The 15750-nt window shown below is 44.4% G+C and overlaps 1 long non-coding RNA gene across 1 annotated transcript; it reads right to left on the reverse strand.

The window, feature by feature from the left end:
- Positions 1-3312: 3312 nt before the first annotated feature.
- Positions 3313-14504, reverse strand: LOC132343356 (uncharacterized). Its single transcript, XR_009492148.1, has 2 exons — positions 13397-14504; positions 3313-4158 (listed from the first exon to the last, which is right to left on the reverse strand). It is a non-coding gene; the product is annotated as an uncharacterized lncRNA (long non-coding RNA).
- Between the last annotated feature and the right edge of the window lie 1246 nt (positions 14505-15750).

Raw genomic sequence — 15750 nt, forward strand, 5'->3', positions numbered from 1 at the left:
GTCCATTCTGGTCTGAGCTCCTGCCTTTCCGGGAGCTGACTCCCTGCTGACACCAATGCTCAACTTCCCGTGGGCCATTCCAGGCTCCATCAGGCCTGCTGCTGCTGGATCAGCTAGACACACAGTGAGTGAAGCCCCTGTGCGTGATCCCATCACCATGAAGCTGAACTTTGTCTCCAAAAGCAACACTGTGTGGAGCTCCATCATGGTAAGTGAGGCATCTTTTGAATCCATGAATGCTAGTTTCTGGCAGAAGCACTGCAGGCAGGGAAGGCACATCTGAATCCACACATGTCTTTTCTAGTGAGAGAAATGGCCTTCCTTCCACAATGAGAAAGGTCCAGCGCCCTCGGCCAGCTGCGTCTGACTGGCCGCCCCAGGGAGGAATCCGCACAGAGTCTCTGTGCTGGTCCCCGCCATCAAAGGTCTCTCAAGCTTGGCAGGTGGCCTCCAGGCTGGCCTTGAGAAGGGGAATCATGTAGTTTCATTCACCCCCAGCTTCCTTCCCTACAGACAGGTTCCTCTGTACTGGGGCCCATTAAACAAACATCAGGATGCCTAGAGAGAGGGTTGAATGCTATTACAGGGCCTGTTGTCTCATTCACTCGATTCCCGAGAGCCTCCTCTGCCCCCGGTACTTGTAATGAGCGTAAGCATGGGACACATTAGCCCCGTGGTCTAGGAGAGCTGTCCACAGACGGCTTCCTTTGCACCACATTCTCCACACCTCCTTGTCACCGACCTCTGACTCCTCCTTTCCAAGTTCCTGACTGTCCGGTCAACTCTTCATCCCTGTCCATAAATCAGGGTGGATCAGAATTCTTGGTGAAGTGAGGTGAAGGGTTAGTCGCTCAGTCGTGTGTCTCTTTGTGACCCCATGGGTTGTAGTCCACCAGGTTCCTCTGATCATGGAATTCTCCAGGCAAGAATACTGGAGTGGGTTGCCATTCCCTTCTCCAGGGGATCTTCCTGACCCAGGGATCCAACCCGGGTCTCCTGTGTGGCAGGCAGATTCTTTACCATCTGACCCACCAGGGAAACCCTGATTACTTGAGAGTGGCGTTAATGATGTTTGATGCCAGATTGTTCTTTCTTTGTAGAGACTGGTCCTGTGTGCATTAAAAGATGTGCAGCAAGCTCCTGGCTGACCTGTATTCACTAGATGCCAACAGCTCCCTCTACCCAGGCGTAACAACCAAAAATGTCTCTGCTGCTGCTAAGTCACTTCAGTCGTGTCCGACTCTGTGTGATCCCACAGACGGCAGCCACCAGGCTCCCCCATCCCTTGGATTCTCCAGGCAAGAACACTAGAGTGGGTTACCATTTCCTTCTCCAATGCATGAAAGTGAAAAGTGAAAGGGAAGTTGCTCAGTCATGCCTGACTCTTAGCGACCCCATGGACTGCAGCCTACTAGGCTCCTCCATCCATGGGATTTTCCAGGCAAAGTACTGGAGTGGGGTGCCATTGCCTTCTCCAAAAATGTCTCTAGACATTGCCAAATAGCCCCAAGGTGGTAGGAGGAGGGAAAGAATCACTGGTGTAGGTGAATTCTTCTGGCTGGCTTTCAGATCAGAAAAGCGACAACCATTTATTCGCTCCAGCTCTGTCTACTGGCATGATTTCCCTTCCCCAACAGCTTTCAGGGACACTTGAGATTGGGGGCGGTGGGTAATGCCCTCACCACCCACCCTCAAGCTGGAGCCCCCACATCACAGAGAACCATCTGAAAGCAGGTGTCCGCGGCCATCTATCTGGTCAGTGGGAACTCCCCGAGACGTGTGAGTTGAGGGAGAGGAGGCCACAAGCAAGAGGACACGTTGCAGGGTCTGAGCCACTTCTCCACGCACCTTCTGGGTTTTCTCGACATACCGTCTCCACGAGAAGACAGATTGCAGCTGCGCAGACCCAATCTCGTGGGAGGGCGGGGCAGATCACACCCGGTCATAATGATCAGAGGTCAGGACTGTAGTCAGCTGATGTCTCTGTCAGCCGTTCAGTCCCCACCAGAAGCCAGTAGTAGCCAGGAGCCAGAGAAAGGAGAATAGTCACATGCAGAAGAGGGGAGAGCTTTGCCCAGAGCCCTGGCACTCTGCACAGTGGTCTGCTTGCTGGCAGCATTGCTGTTGGCCACACTAAGTGCCACTGAGTCTATTAGGAGATGACGTCTGTGGGCCCATCTCATACCTGATGGCCTTACGCGTTCTTTGGTAAAGGCTTTGGGAATAGCTGATGGGTTGCCTTCAAAATCCAAGAAGTCTCCACAAACATCATGCCTCCTTTTTCAGGTATAGCAACATTTCTCTCACTTTGTTGGGCTGCCCTGAAACACTCCATGATCTCCCCACAGCATTCTTAAGTAGATGGGTCCCTGAATATTTATGGTGGCGGGGGTGGGGGGCGGGGTTCTCCCTCTTTTGTGTCTCAGGGAGGCAGGTGCCATCTGCATGAGGATATCAATAGTGGGATCGAGCGTGGCATTTTGTGGGCCCTCTGCCAGCTGTGCAATGGCAGAGAGCAGGAAGACGGGACAAGTCCTGGGCACCTCCAGGCACCAGCAAACAGTTTCTGGTGGTCCTTGCAGATAGACAGAGAGAACCAAAGCTACCCTCCAGCCTCTGCTGTGAAACAATAAGGGGATGCATTGGGAAGCCTCTCAAGTCATTGATAGCCCCAGAGATCTCTGCAGGTCCCCCAGAATGCAAGTTAATCACCTTTGATTTATTCTCATGGTAAGGATGGGAAAGGCCAGGACTTTCACTTTAGTTCCATTTCTACTGAAGTAGCATCCATTCCAAGGCAGGGGAACCGACATGGGGGCTCAGCCGGCTGCCAAGTGTAACCCCTCCAGCCACACATTGGAAGCTGGGGAAGTGACCACAGACCCACCAGCGCTGCAGACTCCCACCTTTAGGATGAAACTCTTTTCATCTCACGACCACCACAAGCCGCCCACTTTGACTGTGGAATCACAGTGGCATCTTTAAGTCACCAGAAATGAGTGACAACTCAGAGCCAGTGCTGAGTCCCTGAATTATCACAGTACACGCCCCACCCTGGGGTGATCAGGGAAGAGACGTTTGTCAGAACACGTCTGCCTGTCACAGGCCACAGTCGCCCTAAGGCAAGGTCTCAGGCCCCCTGGAGGAGGTCAGGAAGGGGTGTGCAGTATCAGCGGGTGATATAGCAAGGCTTTCTCAGAGGAGCCAAGGGGTTCCAGGCCTGGGAAGCGGCTTAGACCTGCCAAGTCCACAAACCTCTGCGACTCTACAGTGTGGCTACCTAAGCAAGGAATTTTGCTTTCAAATCAGAAGTAATTTTTAACAACAATAATTTTATTGAGGAGTATTTTATGTACAGCCAAAAGCACAAATATCAAACACAGTTGGGTGTGTTTTCACCACTAGCAGGGTTGAGATCAGAATACCCGCCACAGTGCACCCCGCCCCCAAAAGCAGCTCTTATCCAGACCACTCTAGAGTTACAGACTCTATATATGTATATATGGAATCAATATATGTGCTGTTTGCTGCCAGTTCTCATTTGTTCCACAGGTTTTGAGGATTCACCCATGTTGTTCAGTCACTAAGTCACATCCAATTCTGTGACCCCACGGACTATAGCACACCGGGCTTCCCTGTCTTTCTCCATCTCCTGGAGTTGGCTCAAATTCATGTCCACTGAAGCAGTGATGCCATCCAATCATCTCATCCTCTGTTGCCCTCTTCTCCTGTCTTCAGTCTTTCCCAGCAATAGGAAATTTCCAAAGAGTCGGCTCTTCACATCAGGTGGCCAAAGTTTTGGAGCTTCAGCTTCAGCATCAGTCCTTCCAATGAAGATTCAGGGTTGATTTCCTATAGGATGGACTGGTTTAATCTCCTTGCTGTCCAAAGGACTCTCAAGCATGTTCTCCAGCACCACAGCTTAAAAGCATCAATTCTTCAGTGCTCAGCCCTCTTTATGGCCCAGCTCTCACATCCATACCTGACCACAGGCATTGTTTCTTTGTAACTCTATCGCTGGGCACTGTGACTGTATCACAGTTTATATATCCATTTGCATGTTAATGGACAGGTTGCTTCCAGTTTGGAGCTATTATGAATAAAGCCACCAGAAGCCTTCATGAATCTTTGGTGTACATAAGGTTTCATTTCTTCTGGCTAAATACAAAAGAAGCAAAATTAGTAGCTCATAGAATGAGTGTGTATGTCACGTTATTAGAAATTTCCAAACAATGTTTCAAATAGATTGGTATGGCTTTCCAATTCCACCAACAATGGTTCTGGTTACCTGAGACTCCAACAGATACAGTCCATCATTTCTGATGCCCATGCAGTAGCACCCACGGACTTCCAGAAACTCCACTCTCTGGAGCAGGCTGTCAGCACACACAGGCTTGTGCGTACCTAAGTTGGGCACATGTATAGAAGTGCGAGACTGGGCAGGCCCGTGGTGTGTCTGTACAGACCTGCGCCATCTGTCTCTCCTGCCTTCTGCCCTCCTCCTGCCCTCTTTCTCTTGGAAGCTGAACTCCATCTGCCTTCTGCCCTCACCAAATTCAGGTCTGTGCATATCCTTGCTTGGGTGTTTAGTTCCTGGACATCAAAACTTTTGTCTGATTTGCCCCCACCCTCAGAGGCCCAGCCCATGGGTGTGACTGGCACCTTTTCTTTCTGTGCAGAAGAGGAACCTTCCCTTGTGTGCCCAGGTGAGCCCAGCAAGCAGCCGTCCAGGGAATGGGGGTGACTACCTGCTCTGCATCTCCCAGAGAGCGTCTGGGAGTGAGGCCCTGGGGCTCAGTTCAGCTCCAAGCAGGAATCACCAGGTAAGGAGGACTTCTCAGGGAGCAAAGAGTTGCATCAGACAGAGAAGGGGATAAAGGTCTGTCCAGCAGGTGGAGTGAGCACTCCTTACACAAACTCTGATCAGAAGCCTGCTCTGTGCTGGGCTCACCAAGGCTGGGGACCCAGGAATACGACAGACCAGGTTCCTCCCAGCCGAGGGCGGGGGAAAGCAGAAAGGGGTCAGCAACCGGTTAGTGTAGAGGCTCCTGGGAAAAGGATGGACAAGGACAATGGGCCCACGGCAGTGGCGACCTCCACTCTGGGTCCAGGACCAGGAAAGGCTTTGGGGAGCCCCCGCAGGGGACTTGGGGACATCCTGGCACAATCTGGCCACTCTGACACCAACAGGGAGGATCATCACTGCAGCTCGTGGACCAAGAAATCACGGCCCAGAGAAAGTAATGGTATCCACCCTGGGTCCCACAGCCAGGAAGCAGCAAGTGGTCTACAGAAGGCTCCATTGGCCCCTAGGTCCGTGTTTGTCCCACACGTGCCCACAGAGGGAGGGGAAACCAGGGGTTTCAGGAAGATCTTGTGTCCAGCAGCTGGTGGCACTGGTCTGCCCTAGAGGTAGGGGACCAGGAAGAATATTCTCTCTGGCCACTTAACCTCTACCTGTCAATCTGAAGGCTTGAACTGCTGGATCTCAGTAAAAGCATCACAGTTGGGGGGATCAGCACTCACCATGGGAACTAGGTCAGAGCATCCGTGCCTCATGCCTTGTGCCTCTGGAAAGCCAGACAGCCCAAGAAGGGAGACTGGGAGGAGAGGATGGTGAGCCCCAAGGACGGGCTCCAAGGGTCTCCAGGGATGTCAAGGGTGTGAACATAGGTCAAACTGCTTCTTGCCTGTCAGTCAAAGGATAAGCTTCCATCGGAGCTCCTGTTCTTTTGGAAAACTGCTAGCCACAATCAGTGACACAAGAGGGAAAGCCACCTTATGACCATCATGGAAGGAAAAGTCCCCAGATGAGATGGCGTGGGCTCAACCCCAACCTGGGGAGATGAATGAGGAGCTGACAGTTAAGCCCATTGATGGACCACAACACAGAGCAGAGGGAAGAGCAGAGGGGCTGCTGCTCACTCCAGCATCTCAGAGTGAGCTCTGGACCATCCCATCCTGATGGACACATAGCAGGAACTAGCTGATTGGCGACTTCGTCTACACCACACGTTTTGGAGGTTTTTGGATTTGTGAGGAAGGAGAAATCTTGGTGCTGAACCCAAGAGGATGTGCTGTGGACAAGAGAATGTGGGTGAGGAGGCTCGACCTCTGAGGAGCAGCACTCAGCTGTCACCCATGGCTGGCCCTTGAGTCCCCTCACTATTTCTTGCTTCTCCACCTGGAACCTCCTTTCTAAGGCAGACCTCAGATATACTGTGGGATCAATTCCTGATCAATACTGCTATAAAATGAATATTGCAATAAAGAAAGTAGCACTATTTTTTTGGTTTCCTGGTGCATATAAAAATTAAATTTCCATGTTGGAGAAGGTGTAGAGAAGAGGCAACCTTCCTACACTGTTGGTGGGAATGTAAGCTCGTACAGTCACTATGGAGAACAGTGTGGAAGTTCACCTAAAAACTAAATATAGAGCTACCATCCGATCCAGCAATTCCACTCCTGGGCATATATCCAGAGAAAACTATCATTTGAAAATATATATGCACCCCAATGTTCACTGTAGCACTATTTACAATTGTCATTAGGGAGCAACCTAAATGTCCATCAACAGATGAATAATGAAGTTGTGGTACATATAATACAATGGTATATTACTCAACTATAAAAATGAAAAAAGTAATACCATTTGCAGCAATATGGGTGGGCCTGGATTTTATCATAATAAGTGAAGTAAGTCAGAGAAAGACAAATGTCATATGATATCACTTATGTGTGGAAACTAAAATATGATACAAACGAACTTATTTACAAAACAGAGATAGACTCAAAAACATAGAAAACAAACTTACGGTTACCAAAGGGGAAAGGGGTGAAAAGGGGTACATTTGGAGTTTGGGATTAGCAGATTGTTGTTGTTGTTCGGTTGCTAAGTCATGTCCAGCTCTTTGTGACCCCATTGACTGCAGCACAGCAGGCCTCCCTGTCCTTCACCGTCTACCAGAGTTCACCCAAGTTCAGTGAATCAGTGATGCCATCCAACCATCACATCCCCTGTCACCCTCTTCTCCTCCTACCCTCAATCTTTCCCAGAGTCAGGGTCTTTTCCAATGAGTCAGCTCTTCTCACCAGGTGGCCACGTATTGGAGCTTCAGCATCAGTCCTTCCAATGAGTATTCAGGATTGATTTCCCTTAGGATTGAGTGGTTTGATCTCCTTGCAGTCACAGGGACTCTCAAGAGTCTTCTACAGCACCACAATTCAAAAGCATCAGTTCTTCAGCATTCAGCCTTCTTTATGGTCCAACTCTCACATCTGACTACTGGAAAAACCATAGCTTTGACTATATGGACCTTTATTGGAAAAGTGACGTCACTGCTTTTTAAAACGCTGTCTAGGTTTGTCATAGCCTTCCTTCCCGGAAGCAAGCATCTTCTAATTTCATGACTGCAGTCACCATCTGCAGTGATTTTGGAACACAAGAAGAGAAAATCTATCATTGCTTCCACTTATTCTCCTCCTATTTAACAGAAAGTGATGGAACCAAATGCCATGAAGTTAGTTTTATGAATGTTGAGTTTTAAGCCAGCTTTTTCACTCTCTTTCACCCGCATCAAGAGGCTTTTCAGTTCCTCTTTGCTTTCTACTATTAGAGTGGTATCAACTGCATATCTGAGGCTGTTGATATTTCTCCTGACAATCTTGATTCCAATTTGTGCTTCATCCAGCCTGGCATTTCACATGATGTACTCTGCATATAAGTTAAATAAACAGGATGACAATACACAGCTGTGTCATATTCCTTTCCCAATTTTGAACAACTCACTTGTTCCATGTCTGGTTCTAACTGTTGCTTCTTGACCCAAATATAGGTTTCTCAGGAGGCAGGTAAGGTATTTGATATTCCCATCTCTTTAAGAATTTTCCACAGTTGTGATCCACACAGTCAAAGGCTTCACATAGTCAATGAAACAGAAGTAGGTATTTTTCTGGAATTCCTTTGCTTTTTCTACGATCCAAGGAATGTTGGCAATTTGATCTCTGGTCCCTCTCCCTTTTCTAAATCCAGCTTGTACATTACATCTGGAGGTTCTTGATGCAAATACTGCTGAAGCCTAACTTGAAGGATTTTGAGCATAACCTTACTAACATGGGAAGTGAAGGCAATTTCCAGTAGTTTGAACATTTTTTAGCACCGCCCTTCTTTGGGATTGGGATGAAAACTGACCTTTTCCAGTCCTGTGGCCACTGTTGAGTTTTCCAAATTTGCTGGCATATTGAGTGCAGCACTTTAACATCATCATCTTTTAGGATTTGAAATAGTTCAACTGGAATTCCATCACTTCCACTAGCTTTATTGGTAGAAATGTTACCTAAGGCCCACTTGACTTCACACTCCAAGATGTCTAGCTCTAGGTGACTGACCACACCATCTGGTTATCTGGATCATCAAGACCTTTTTTGTACAGTTCTTCTGTGTGTTCCTGCTACCTCTTCTTAATCTCTTCTGCTTCTGTTAGGTCCATATTGTTTCTGTCCTTTATTATGCCCATTCTTGCATGAAATGTTCCTTTGATATCTCCAGTTATCTTGAAGAGGTCTCTAGTTTTTTTCCATTCTATTGTTTTCCTCTATCATTGTTCATTGAAGAAGGCCTTTTTATCTCTCCTTGCTATTCTATGGAACTCTGCTTTCAGTTGAGTTTCTTTCCCTTTCTCCTTTGCTTTTTGCTTTTCTTCTTTCCTCAGCTATTTGTAAAGCATCCTCAGACAAGCACTTTGCCTTCTTGCATTTCTTTTTCTTTGAGATGGCTTGTTCACTGCCTCTTATACAATGTCATGAATCTCTGTCCATAGCTCTTCAGATACTCTGTCTACCAGATCTAATCCCTTGGATCTATTTGTCACCTCTACTGTATAATCATAAGGGATTTAATTTAGGTCATACCTGAATGGTCTAGTGGTTTTCCCCACTTTTTTTAGCTTAAGCCTGAATTTTGCTATAAGGAGCTGATGCTCTGAGCCACAGTCAGCTCCAGGTCTTGTTTTTGCTGAAGGTATAGAGCTTCTCCATCTTTGGCTGCAAAGAATATAATCAGTCTGATTTCAGTATTGACCATCTGGTGATGTCCATGTGTAGAGTCATCTCTTGTGTTGTTGGAAGTGGGTGTTTGCTATAACCAGTGTGTTCTCTTGGCTAAACTCTCTTAGTCTTTGCCCTGCTTCATTTCCTACTCCAAGGCCAAACTTGCCTGTTACTCCAGGTATCTCTTGACAACCTACTTTTGCATTCCAATCCTCTATGATGAAAAGAACTTTTTTTTTTTTTTTTTTTTGGTGTTAGTTCTAGAAGATCTTCTAGGTCTTCATAGAACTGGTCAGCTTCAGCTTCTTTGGCTTCAGTGGTTGGGGCATAGACTTGGATTACTGTGGTGTTGAATGGTTTGTCTTGGAAATGAACCAAGATCATTCTGTCATTTTTGAGATTGCACCCAAGTACTGTATTTCAGGTTCTTTTGTTGATTGTGAGGGCTACTCCACTTGGTCTATGGGATTCTTGGCCACAGTATTAGATATGATGGTCATCTGAATGAAATTCACCATTCCTGTCCATTTTAGTTCGCTGATGCCTAAGATGTCGATTGTTCACCCTTGCCATTTCCTGCTTGACCACATCCAATTTATCTTGATTGCAGTATTGTTCTTTAAAGCATCAGATTTTACTTTCACTACCAGACACATCCACAACTGAGTGTCATTTCTGCTTTGGCCCTGCAGCTTCATTCTTTCTGGGGCTGTTAGTAATTGCCCTCTGCTCTTCCCCAGTAGCATATTGGACACCTACCAACCTGGGGGGCTCAGCTTCCGGTGTCATATCTTTTGCCTTTTTATACTGTTCATGGGGTCCTTGTGGCAAGAATACTGGAGTGGTTTGCCAATCCATTCTCCAGTTTTCAGAACTCTCCACTATGACCCATCCATCTTGGGTGGCCCTGCACGGTATGACTCATAGCTTCACTGAGTAACGCAAGCCACTTCGCCATGACAAGACAATGATCCATGAAGAGGGGATTAGCAGATACTTACAATATATATAAAATAAATAAATTCCCACTGTATAGCACAGGGAACTATACTCAATATCTTATGCTGTGCTCAGTCACTCAGTCATGTCTGACTCTTTGCAACTCCATGGATTATAGCCTGCCAGGCTCCTCTGTCCGTGATTCTCCAGACAAGAATACTGGAGTGGGTTGCCATGCCCTCCTCCAAGAGATCTTTCTTCCCAACCAAGGGATCAAAACCAGGTCTCCCACACTGCAGGTGGATTCTCTACCATCTGAGCCACCAGGGAAGCCCTTACAAAGAAGTCCATTGGCTTCTCCAGGTGATCTTCCCAACCCAGTGATCAAACCCAGGTGTCCTGCATTGCGGGCAGATTCTTTACCAGCCGAGCCACCAAGGAAGCCCCAGTATCTTATAATAAACTATAATATAAAAGAATCAGAGCATGCATATATATATAAAACTGAATAACTTTGCTGTACACCCGAACCTAACACAAAGTTGTAAATTAACAATACTTCAATTTTAAAAAGCATTAAAAATAAAAGTTACATTCCCAATATACTATAATCTATTAAGTGTGCAATAGCATATGTCTTTTGAAAAGCAATATACATACCTTAATTAAAAAGTACTTTATTCTAAAAACTGCTAATCATCATCTGAGCCCTCAGAAATAGCAACAGCAAAAACCTCTGATCACAAATCATTGTAACAATATGATCATAATGAAAAAGTCTGAAATGTTGCCAGAGTCACCAAACTGTGACAGAGACATGAAGTAAGAAAATGCTGATGGAAAAATGGTTCATATGGTCTTGCTCAACACAGGCTGATTCAAAATTGGGAAAGGAGTACATCAAGGATGTATATTGTCACCCTGCTTATTTAACTTATATGCTGAGTGAAAGTGAAGTTGTTCAGTCATGTCCGACTTTTTTCGACCCCATGGGCTGTAGACTGCCGGGCTCCTCCGTCCATGGGATTTTCTAGGCAAGAATACTGAAGTGGTTTGCATTTTCCTTCTTCAGGGGATCTTCCCAACCCAAGGATCAAACCCGGGTCTCCTGAACTGCAGGCAGACTCTTTACCGTCTGAGCCACCAGGGAAGTTTAGATACAGAGTCCATCACACAAAATGCCAGGCTGGATAAAGCACAAGCTGGTGTCAAGAATGCCGGGAAAAATATAAAAAACCTCAGATATGCAGATGACACCACCTTTATGGCAGAAAGCAAAGAGGAACTAAAGAGCCTCTTCATGAAAGTGAAAGAGGAGAGTGAAAAGCTGGCTTAAAACTCAACATTAAAAAAACTAAGATTATGACATCCAGTTCCATCACTTCATGGCAAATATACGGGGAAACAATGGAAACAGTGACAGACTTTATTTTCTTGGGCTCCAAAATCACTGCAGATGGTGACTGCAGCCATGAAATTAAGAGACACTTGCTCCTTGGAAGAAAAGCTATGACCAACCTAGACAGCATATTAAAAGGCAGAGACCTTTGTTGACTTTGCCAACAAAGATCTGTATAGTCAAAGCTATGGTTTTTCCAGTAGTCATGTATGGATGTGAGAGTTGGACTATAAAGAAAGCTGAGCACCAAAAAATTGATGCTTCTGGACTGGTGTTGGAGAAGACTCTTGAGAGTCCTTGGACTGCAAGGAGATCCAACAAGTTCATCCTGAAGGAAAGCAGTTCTGAATATTCATTGGAAGGACTGATGCTGAAGCTGAAGCTCCAAGACTTTGGCCACCTGATAAGAACTGACCCACTGGAAAAGACCCTGATGCTGGGAAAGATTGAAGTCAGGAGGAGGAGGGGACGACAGAGGATGCGATGGTTGGATGGCATCACCAATTCGATGGACATGAGTTCGAGAAAGCTCTGGGAGTTGGTGATGGACAGGGAAGCCTTGCGCGCTGCAGTCCACAGGGTTGCAAAAGAGTCAGACCTGACTGAGCAACTGAACTGACTGGCTGATATACACAGACCACATTTTCTTTATCTGTTCATCTGTTTATGGACTCTTCTGTTGCTTCCAATCCTTGGATATTCTAATAATGTTGCAGTGAACATAGATGCATAAGTATGTCTTTGAGATCCTATTTTCCATTTTTTTTTTGCATGCATATACAGAGGTGAGATTGTTAGATTATATATATGGTAATTCTATCTTAATTTTTTAAGGAATTGTCACACTGTTTTCCATAGGGACTTCAGTCCAACAAATTAGATTTAATTATTAGAGAAAGTCATTAATTATGAAAAAGCAATGACTATCTGGTTTTGGATTTCTATCAAAGGCAAACCAAGAGAACCACAATAGTTTAAGCTAGTCCAACTGCCATTTAAAATTGTTCACAAATGTGTATCTGTTGCCAGAAGAAAAATCTGCCAGTCAAATTCTGTATCAGATTTACCATAAGCTGATACAACAAAAATAACATTGAAGGATATAAATGATCAATAGGACTTAAAACATACTTATAAACTGCACTGGTATTATACCATCAAGATACATACACACACAAAGTTCTTGACAATCTCCATGAGTCCAATTTCAGTCATTTTAGAACTCTAAGAACATGCATCTACTATGTATTCAAAACAAGTAAAAAGTAGTGGAAATGGTTATTTAGTCACACTGATACTTTACAATCGTAAGACTATTTTCACAGACAAACTATTCACCGAGAACATACATAGAAATTGCCTTTAAATATTATACTGTTTAATATACTGCTCATTTTTTTAAACTATAACTGTTAAAAAAATTGATATGTCTTAAATATTTGTGCTAAAAAAGTTACCAGAAACAAAATACTAAAACCATTTTTAATTTCATAATGCATCATCCCATTTATCTTTGGCTAAATGTAAAATCATTTTTTATTACCTGAACACAACATTGATATAGACAAAAGGGAAATGGAACTCTCTGGGATTCACTTTGCCAGGAAATCCAAGAAGTACAGGAAAAAAATAAATTTACTCATATTAAACGTTACTTTTAACATAACTACTCAATGCTTATTCGGTGCTACTCAGCATATTATAATTGCAAATAAAATTGACTTGGCAGTATTTTCTCACAAGTCATTAACTACACAATGCTATTTTACTCTCATAAATAGCCAATCTTCTATCTTCCCCTTCAAATGCTCTTTCCAACTACTGCTCCTTTCCCAGGTCAGTAATGAATGGCAAGATAGCAATGCTTTATGTAACCCATGGATTCATATGAAATACAAATCTATGAAAATCTATGAAAAAAGTAACTCACTAAAGCTATGAACCACTGAAATCTGGTATTATCCAGCCAGCAGTTTCAATTAACTTCTAAAAAGAAAACAGATTTTATACCTTTTTTTCATAAAGAAGAGGCCCTTGAAAGCATAGCACTCTCTCACCTGTAAAAGTAAAAAAGAAAAAAAAGTTCTGAGTTAGTTGTGACTTCTCTTCATACATAAGAATATTCACATCTGGGAGAGTCATCACACTTGTACTGTGGTATTCCTCAAAATTTAGGCAAGTGGGTAAGGCAATGTATTCATCAACACTTCAGATCAAACTTCAACACAACAAAAACACCTTAGCATCTAATGTAAACAATAAAAAAAACAATTAGGATATCAATCTATTTAAATCATCTGTCACCTGCTAAGCAAAGAAAATCTACAGATCCCTGGGCTGGGGAGATCCCCTGGAGGAGACATGGCAACCCATTCCAGTATTCTTGCCTGGAGAATTCCATGGGCAGAGGAGCCTGGCGGGCTACAGTCCATGGGGTTGCAGAGTCAGACACAACTGAGCGACTAAGCACACAGCACAGTAGCGATCTACTGGCGGGGCTGGTTTATTTTCCATTGTACATCTGGATTTAAAGAAATGTTAAGTTTAGGAGCTTATGCTTTATCTATTCTTCCAACCCTTTTAAATGATTAAACTATGAAAAACATTCTATTCCTAAAAATGTCAATGTGCATCAAATACGGCTGTTTTTGTTTTGGTTTTTTTTGTTTGTTTTTTAAGAAGTTCCACTGTGTTCATGCCTTCAATGTGTTCAATGATGTACTGGGTGTTGGGCTGCTTCAATGAACAACAGCAACAAAACACACACAGACAAGAATTCTAGCCTTTGGAACTTATACTCTATGTTGAACCTACCATTAAAACTCGCAAGACTAAGTATAATGTTAGGGACTGGAATAATATCTGGAAGTTATCCCTATTCATCAGACAAATCAGAGCAGCAATTCCTGGCAGTACCTAAAAATATAATTTGATTGTAGAAGAATAGATTTTTCACATAATTTTCAGTCCACTTGGTTTCAAAAGTGCCAACACAGTCAGCTCTTTAAGCTCTATTTAAGCCACTGGACGTTTTCCTAGAATTTTTCTATAAACAAGTAGAAGAGTATTACAAAGGAAACCAACTGTATTGAAATCATTATCAAAACATTTAAAATATCATGTTCTATGGTATTATATGAGGGCTTCCCTGGTAGCTCAGCTGGTAAAGAATCTTCCTGCAATGCAGGAGACCCTGGCTCGATTTCTGGGTTGGGGAGATCAGCTGGAGAAAGGATAGGCTGCCCACTCCAGTGTTCTTGGTCTTCCCTGGTGGTTCAGACAGCACAGAATCTGCCTGCAATATGGGAGACCTGGGTTCAATCCCTGGGTTGAGAAGATCCCTGGGAGAAGGAACCAGCTACCAACTCCAGTATTCTGGCCTGGAGAATTCCATGGACAGAGGAGCCTGGCAGGCTACAGTCATGGAGTCGTAAAGAGTCATATGGGACTGAGCAACTTTCACTTTCACACCTTCGTGGTATTTTATGAGCTCCTCAAGTGATGTAAATATTTAGCTGCTGATCCAATAACTACCACAATTCTGAAGTAACGAAGAGTCTGCATTACATCTATATGTATCTCCCAACTATAAAGCTGAGATGTGAACACTTGCATACAGCTAACACTGTTGTGGGTTTTTTGTTTATTTGTTTAGCTTTGCTTTTTGTGGGAAAGGGGATCTACATTCATAACTGAAATACTAAATTTTAGACAATAGCAAAAAAAAACTTTTTCCTCTCTGAGTTTACAGATCTTTTGGAGTATGAACACTGACCCTGAATTAAGAATCCCTACTCTAAAACATCTGGTTTTTAAGAAAAATAATCCATAGAAGGTAGTCACACACCTTCACAGGGTGAGAGAAAGCAGGTATTAAGATTCAGAGCGGGGGCTTCTGTGGTGGCTCAGGGGTAAAGAATATGCCTGCCAATACAGGACACGGGTTCAATCCCTAATCCGGGAAGATCCAACATGCTGCAGAGCACCTAAGCCCCTGTGCCACAACCATCAAGCCTGTGCTCTGGACTCTGGGAGCCACAACTGTATTGAGCCTGTGTGCTGCAACTGCAGAAGCCTGCACGCTCTAGAGCCACTGCTCCACCGCCAGAGAAGCCACCACGATGAGAAGCCCACACACCGAAACCAGAGAGTTGCCCCAGCTTGCCACAGCTAGAGAAAAGGCCGCATTGCAATAAAGACCCAGCAGAGCCAAAAACAAATTAATTTAAAAGAGAGCAGAAACACCCTTGGTAACCTCTTAAATACTCCATAAAGTTACAAATACATGGGTTTTGTATGACTCAAAGTAATTCTGATGTACATTAAAGTTTGAAAACTCCTTACAACAACAATTTTTGCAGGTT

This window comes from Bos taurus, chromosome 21, assembly GCF_002263795.3.
Source record: "Bos taurus isolate L1 Dominette 01449 registration number 42190680 breed Hereford chromosome 21, ARS-UCD2.0, whole genome shotgun sequence".
NCBI classification, from domain to species: Eukaryota; Metazoa; Chordata; class Mammalia; order Artiodactyla; family Bovidae; genus Bos; species Bos taurus.